The sequence below is a fragment of the Propithecus coquereli genome, unplaced genomic scaffold (assembly GCF_000956105.1).
Source record: "Propithecus coquereli isolate 6110/MARCELLA unplaced genomic scaffold, Pcoq_1.0 Scaffold434, whole genome shotgun sequence".
NCBI lineage: Eukaryota > Metazoa > Chordata > Mammalia > Primates > Indriidae > Propithecus > Propithecus coquereli.
The window spans coordinates 93,174-100,905 of NW_012150108.1; the positions used below are offsets into that span (position 1 = coordinate 93,174).

Here is a 7,732-nt window from a genome sequence, read left to right on the forward strand (position 1 = left end):
CTCTTGGTTTTCCAAGATGAGACAATCTTCTCTTCCAGTGCCCCTTCTGTTTACAATAGCCACAAGTGTCCTTGTCAGTAGCTGCCTGGTTGGGGAATGGGCCTGCACCTAGCTGTTCGATCCACAGGGCCGTAAGTTTAATTTGGGTCCTGTCTTTTTGTTCTGGATCCCCTGGAAAATGTCTGCCACATGATGTAGTTCAGGTAAAGGGGTTATTTCCCACTCTAATTTCTGTTTTCAAATTAAGTCTCCAATTTTAGGTTTAATTCCTTGACAAAATGAGATGAAAGGGCTGCTTCCTAGACTCCCAAATGTTGAGATGTATTTTCTCGCCTATCCCCAAAATCTCCTACAGATTCGTCTTTTTTCTGTTTGCATGATTGAATTATGGTCCAATCTTTTAATTGGAAATATTTTAGATATGGCTTTTAGGAGACTTTGCCTCAGGTTTATTGTGGACAGCGGAATCCTAGAGGTCTCTTTCCTGGTGAGTCCAGTTTGCTTTTGGCATTCAAGATTTAGCATTTGAGGTTCTGATCAATATGTGTACAAGTTGATATAGGTCAGGTAACCCTGGGTCACATGCCCTCAAAATATTCTTGATTATTCTATGAATAGTTGCTGATCTTGTCTGGGTTTGGGGAAGTCCTTAATTATGGTTCTTAATTCAGCTTGGGTCTAAGGCTTAAATTCTACAGTTGCCTGCAGAGGGGTCATGGGAGGGATGGGTCTTTACAGAGGCAACTGGCATTTTCAGGTCTTAGGAGGGTTGTTGGATCTGGACAAGGGGAGAAAAGGGAGGAGTGGACAAATGTGTGGAAGGAGAGAGGTCAGAAGGATAAGCGAGAAGAGGGAGAGCAGGATTTGGGGAGCCAACTAGGGGAGGCCTTAACTAGGAACAAGAGTCTAGTTCATTGCTGCTTAAATTTGCCAAATTGCTCATTAGCTTTGACCAAAGAATCTTTAGGGAAGCAATTTTTTTTTTCTTTTTTTGAGACAGAGTCTCACTCTGCTGCCTGGGCTAGAGTGCCATGGCTTCAGCCTAGCTCACAGCAACCTCAAACTCCTGGACTCAAGCGATCCTCCTGCCTCAGCCTCCCAAGTAGCTGGGACTAAAGGCACGCGCCACCATGGCTGGCCAATTTTTTCTATTTTTAGTAGAGACGGGTCTTGCTCTTGCTCAGGCTGATCTCCAACTCCTGAGCTCAAGCGATCCTCCCGCCTCAGCCTCCCAGAGTGCTAGGATTACAGGCATGAGCCACCGGGCCGGCTGGGAACTACTTATTTTATAAACCTCGGTATATCACCCAAGATCTGACACAGAATTTGAATCACACATTATCTTCTCTCCAAATTAAAACTGCACACATTCGGTATTTAACTATTTTTTAAAAATGATAAAAAGCTAACAATTTAAGCCCATTGACGGGGAAACCTCAGGTACTTTAAAACCAAGTCCAATGGAGGAGTCACACAGTTTAAAATATGCGACAACTACCCCTAACCCTGCTGCTTGGATTTCATGCCAGGTCCGACCCGGAAGAACCCCCGCGGCCTCCTCTCCGGGTTTGGGTTTTCTCCGCTGTTCCCGGAGCCGGGGAGCGCGGGGCGCACGTGTCCGCACGCGGGCGCTCACGGCCCCTCGGGCTCTGGGGACAGGGCTTCCGGGCAGGCCCGCGCGGCCGCCTCGCCCGGTCCCGCCGCAGGGGTGTCCCCAACGCCAGCCTGCGGCCGGGCTCTTCCAGTGGGCGCTGGCTCAGGCAGGAGCCTCGGCATGCTGCGGCCTCCAGAGATCGTTTTTGGGGATACACACGTACACGTTTTCACAGATTAAGTGGTTAAAGGATACGAACACGCCAGTAACACGCCAGGTTCGGGGCGTCCTACGCCGCGCACCCGGCGCGCGCGGGGTGGGCGGAACCTGGCGGGAGTGGGCGGGGCGCGCGGCCGCCTCATTTCCTCGCGCGCGCCGGAAGTGGCCGTTCTCGGCGCGCCTGCGCGCCGGGAGGCTGGGCGGCTGAGGCGGCGGCTGCCCCACCAAGGGGCGCCGCCCGGGTGTGCCCGCGGCCGGGAGCAGGCGGCAGCGCGGCGGCCGCGGTGCGCAGAGCGGGCAAGCGCGGTGAGTACCCGGCCCACCGGCCTCGCTCGTCCGCGGCTACCGCAGGCTCGGGCCCTGGCGGTGCGGGGGCCGGGGCTGCGGGGGCCGCGGGGGGCGGGCAGCCTAGCGGACGACCCCCTCGGGAGCTGTGTCCCCGGGGGGTCGCCCCGCGGATGCGCGCTCCGGGGGCCCCGTCCCCATGGGGCCGCCTCACGGACGAGCCCTCGAGTCCGCTCTGGTTTTAGGGAAAAGCCGCGTTTTTTTCTGAGAAAGGTCCTGCCAGAGACCGTTGGTTTGCGTGTCAGTGGTTTTTTTTTTTTTTTTTTTTTAAACCAACTCACCACCGTTTCTCCTCCTGTCGGTGGATAAACTTTTTAGTCCGTCTTTATTGCTTTAAAATAGTCTTCTCTGACGGCAGCCCCTTTTTATGTGACAGACGCCAGAACGGACGCCTTTAAAAGATGCCCGTTTGTGGAGGAATGTGTGGGGCCGAGGAGACGGTGGGACGGGGAGCCTCTGGCAGCTGTCAGAGAATTCACCTTGAAAATTGCTTTATTCCTGAACAAGTGGCTGAGCAGTGACTTAGAAAACACGGTAGTGGTACTTCTGTTTGTGATGACGGTATTGACGGAATGACAGTTTGACTATGATCTGAAGCTTCTTAAGCCCCTGACTTGTTAAACTTGGAGGCGTTTTCTCTCTCGCTTTTGAGGTCCAGATGAGATGTGAAATTTCACCGTCATCCGAGGTTCGCAGGAGCTGGGCCTTCGTTTCTGGTGGAATGAATGTTTTTTAATGTTGTATTAAAGCACCAGCTTCGATCTGGGAAGTGGGAACCCAAGTAGCTTATGACTGTGAATGTTAACATTCATCTTGTATCGTTATTCTGCTAGCGTTTGTTTAAAACTGTCATGCGACAAAAAAAAAATGCAGAAAGGATGTTGGGTTTCCAATATGTGTGGCTCAGAGAATTTTGACCTACATAGGCACAGTTTTAGTTCCAGTTTGGAAATTACATTTTTCTCTTTCTTAACTTTTTTATTGATGTATAAAATACATAGGAAGTCAACAGGTGCATAAATCTTAATCATACAGCTCAATATTACTTTGACCACCAGATAGATCAAATTATAGCTGTGGAGCATTTCCGTCATCCCAGGAGTTTCCCTCTGCTTCTTCCAAGTCAGTTATACCCCTGCTGTCCAATCTGTATTCTGATTTCTCTGATCAGGTTTTAGTTCTGTCTGTTTTGAGCTTCGTATTAGTGGAATCATACAGTATGCTCAGCATATTGCTTGTGGGATTCACCCATATTTCGTGGTATGGTATCAGCAGTTCTTTCTTTTTAATACTGTGTAATATTCCATTGTATGGTCTGTGACTATTCTGTTGATGAGCATTTGTGTTCCCAATTTTTGTATATGCTGTATTTTGAATATTAAAAATGCTGTGAACATTCTTGTAAATGTCTTGATGAGCATCTGTATGCATTTCTGTCAGCTGTAGAATGACTGAGTCGTAAGGTAGGCAGAAAATTACATTTTAACTAACCTGGAGTCTTTTTTCTAATATAATAGATTTTGTTATTTTAACTAATATGACATTAAAGGTAGGTAAAAAGCATAACTATTATGAGTTCAAGACAAGTGATTCATTCATTACCACATTATTTACCCCTTGGATTGCACATCTAGGACAGTCTTCTGTGAGACTGTCGTTACTTGTTTAACTCTGAAGTTTGGTGTAACACTTACATAAGAACTGTGTTGCTCAAGTTAGTGGTTGTTAGGGGAAACGAAATACCAAAAGGATATGACTAAAAATGAACTCAAGAATCATGGGATTACAAGTCAAAGAACTTACATTGTTATTGTCATGCTACATAAGCACTAGTTATAAATGTAAAATTGAAATTATAGGGTTAGTTACAAATGTGAATTTACTGCAGGACTGTAGTGATTTCCACGTGGACTGAAATACTAGTATATTTATACTGTGAACAGACAACAAAAATCACTAAACATTTATGAAATCAGTAGCATGTAAGAGAAGCCAATATTGAACAAAACAAGAACTAGGCCCTGAAGCAATGGAGTTCATATAAGAAATAGAAGAAAACTTAAATATTAGTATCCTCATATTTGGTAGGGTATCATGCCTTTTGAACACATATAGGCTGCCTCAAAAAAAAGCAATCAGTTCTTGAATATTGAAACATGGGAAGTAAGGTAGAATTACCATGATATGGAAAGTAGATCTAGAAGAGCCAATGTACGTGTAATAGGAATTCCAGGAGGGAATAGAGATAACAGAGATAACACAGAGATAACAGAGATCCTGAGGGTAGGAAAATCAAGGCAAAGTCTTGGGCAGCCTCAGCCAGACAAAAATAAGTATCAGGGGACAGAGTACTGGCAAATATAGATCAACCTTTCCCTCTCTGGTTTTTGTTTCTTCGTCTGTGCAGTGGGGATGATCAGGAAGTTTGCCTTTTCAGAGAACTGTGGGAAGATATGTTACATGTGCTGACAGCTCCTGTTTACCACTCTCCTTCCCTACCTACTCACAGATGCCAGATTTCCCATTTCCACCTCTCAGTAGAATGGAAACAAAATATTGTGTCAAGAGAACAGGGATATTTCTTTGAGCAGAATTATGTGAGTTTATGAATGGAATAGATATACTGAGAGTCTTAAAAGGATGTTGATAGAGATATACCTAGATGAATTCTGGTGAAACTTATGAACTTCATGGATAAATACACAATTTATAAACTTCCAAAAATAAATATATGGTTATCTATAAACGAATGGAAATCAGACTTGCAAGTAGATTTCCAATTTGGAATATGAAATGTTAGATGACAGAACAGTGTTTAAAAAGTGTTTGTGGGACATATTTTGGACTCAGAATCTTATGTCTAGTCAAACTGTCATTAAGACTGGGGGCAAACTAAAGCCATTTTCACCTATACCCACTAGGAATACCCAGGATGTACTATATCAAAATGAAAAATTAATCCAAGAGAAATAGATGTAGAATTCAAGAAATAGTGATCAAAGAAAACAATAAAATTTATTTCTTAACCCAAGTCATTGATAACCGTAGCCAAGAAATTTAATGCAGTGTTAAGAAAGGATACATAAACCAGAGTAGGCATAATTTTAAAGTCTATAATAATCTGGAGCAAAAATTCAATGCGATTTTAAAGTTGATTGGGAAGGTAAGAAGTAGTAAAGTTATATTGAGCACTTAGCAAGGGAGAAGCTGTGGATACTAACTAATTACATGTTACAGTGAATAAGAAAATTTAGAAAACAGTTCCACTTCCAGGAACTTATCCTATAGATGAAATAATGTTCAAAGTTATTTATACTAAGGCAATTCAGTATATAGTGGCATTAGCTTTGGAAAGATACACAAAAACTGGAGAAGGAAACTGGGCCTCTGGGTTAGAGGGAGACTTTTTACTGTATGCCCTTATATCTTTTTATCACATGTATTTATTTTGTGAAACTTTAAAGGGATAAAAATTTTTTAGAAGAGTAAAAGAAATTTAAGGGTTTAGAGCAGGGATTGCCAGTTCTGGCTGGCTACCTATTTTAGTATGACCTGCAACCTAACAGTGGCTTTTACATTTTTAAATGCTTGTGGGGGTCGGGGGGGAGAAAATAACACTTTATGACAAATGAAAACTGTATGAAGTTCATATTTCAGTGTCCCTTGGAACACAGCTATGCTCTTTCACTTACATATTGTTTGTGGCTGCTTTTATGCCATAAAGGCAGTGTTGATTAGTTGTGACATTTACTATTTGACCTAAAATGTTTGCTGACCTCTGGTTTAGAGGCCAGAAATAGACCTATACATATATAGGAATTTGGCTTATGATAAAGGTAACATTTCAAATTAGTGGCAAGAGCATGAATTGCATAATAAATGGTAAGAATTAGCTATCCGTTTGAGGAAAAAAATTTCTTGTATTAGGATCACTTCAGATAGGGAAGCTAAAATTGAGTAGTCATACAGGAAAAGAGTGATAGATTTGACTCTGTTAACAACAACACAAAAGTTTGCTTAACGGGAAATAATACCTAACACGTATTGAACACTTAATGCTTGACAGGTTTTACTTGATTAATTGTTAATATTACACCCCAAGGTAGGTTCTGTAATTATCCCCACTTAACAGGTGAGGAAACTGAAGTTTACATACATTGAAGAACTTGTCTGTGATGAAGAATTAGGAAACGATAGAGCAGATATTTGAATTTAGGCTATCTGGTTCCCAAGCCTATTATATAGACAAGAAAACAAAATATTTGCAACATATTAGCACCATTTTATAGGCATTATCCACATTAGCACATAAGGATCTACCTCATTCCTTTTTAAATCTGTTATATAAATGTCTGCAGTTTAACCTTTCCCCTATTGATGGATTTTAAATTGCTTTTATTTTTATTTTGCTGTTACATATAATACTAATAAACATCTTATGCATGCGACTGTATATACTATACTAGTGTGGATATTTCTGAGGTATAGAATCTTAAAAGTAGAATTGTGAATTGCTGTATTAATGGGCATGTGCATTTAAATCAAATTTGCCCTCCATAAGTTTGTGTGTATGTTTAGTTTACCTTAAATTAAAGGAATTGTAACATCTTGGAAGGAACATTGGCTATCCAGGCAAAATGCCTAATTTTATAGAGGAAGCCCGAAAAGGTTTAGTGTTGTGCTCGAGATTACATAGCTATTAAATAGCTGTTACCGTTGACTCTTCAGGTTGTTTTTACTGTGCCATAGGCCGGCACATTTTTCTGCTTTACCTATAATGATATCATGAGTATTAATTTGTCTTGCTGAAATCCAGGTACCAGGAGTATAGTTTTCCCCAGAAACACCTTATCAAAAGGATCCATGTGGTATTACTTGTTCTTGGTACCCAACACAGTGCCTGACACACAGTAGGTAGTCAAGTATTTGTTGAGTAAGTGCTGCTTTCTGGTGATCAGTACTTTTATTTCTAATTACTTGCCTCTTTCTCAATAACATGTTGAAGAATAGTGTATCACTGTAATACTCATTAAGTAATCAAGAATCCAGAACTTTTCAAGAAATGAAACATTCTAATTTCCTCCTTCCCAAATGTTTACACTTCAAAATATTTTAGTTTCAGTTTTCTGACAGTGGTTGTTTTCCAAATCATTTTGTGGCTTTGTTTTTGCTGTGTAAAAAATGAACTTAAAATTGTAAATTTATTAATAGCTTTTGAAAACTTCAATAAGATATTATTCTGTACAGAAAATTTGAGACGATTATACAGAATATAACTTTAAATAGACTCAGGCAGGGCACAGTGGCTCACGCCGGTAATCCTAGCAAGGGGGCCAAGGCTGGAGGTCAGGAGTTTGAGACCAGTCTGAGCAAGAGCGAGGCCCTGTCTCTACAAAAAATAGAAAAATTAACAAGATGTGGTGGTGTGCATCTATAAGCCCACACTTGGGAGGCTGAGGCAGGAGGATTGCTTGAGCCAGGAGTTTGAGATTGCAGTGAGCCGTGATCACGCCACTGCACTCTAACTGGGGCAACAGAGCAAGACTGTCTCTAAACAAATGGATAGATAGATTG

At 42.0% G+C, this 7,732-nt stretch overlaps 1 protein-coding gene across 1 annotated transcript in view; it reads left to right on the top strand.

Moving 5' to 3' along the window:
- Positions 1 to 2,055: 2,055 nt before the first annotated feature.
- Positions 2,056 to 7,732, top strand: part of LOC105818036 (chondroitin sulfate N-acetylgalactosaminyltransferase 2) — a 20,086-nt gene continuing 14,409 nt past the window's right edge. The window contains exon 1 of the mRNA XM_012653898.1: positions 2,056 to 2,119. The gene's annotated coding sequence lies outside the window, so the exon portion shown is untranslated. The remainder of the gene's footprint in view (positions 2,120 to 7,732) is intronic.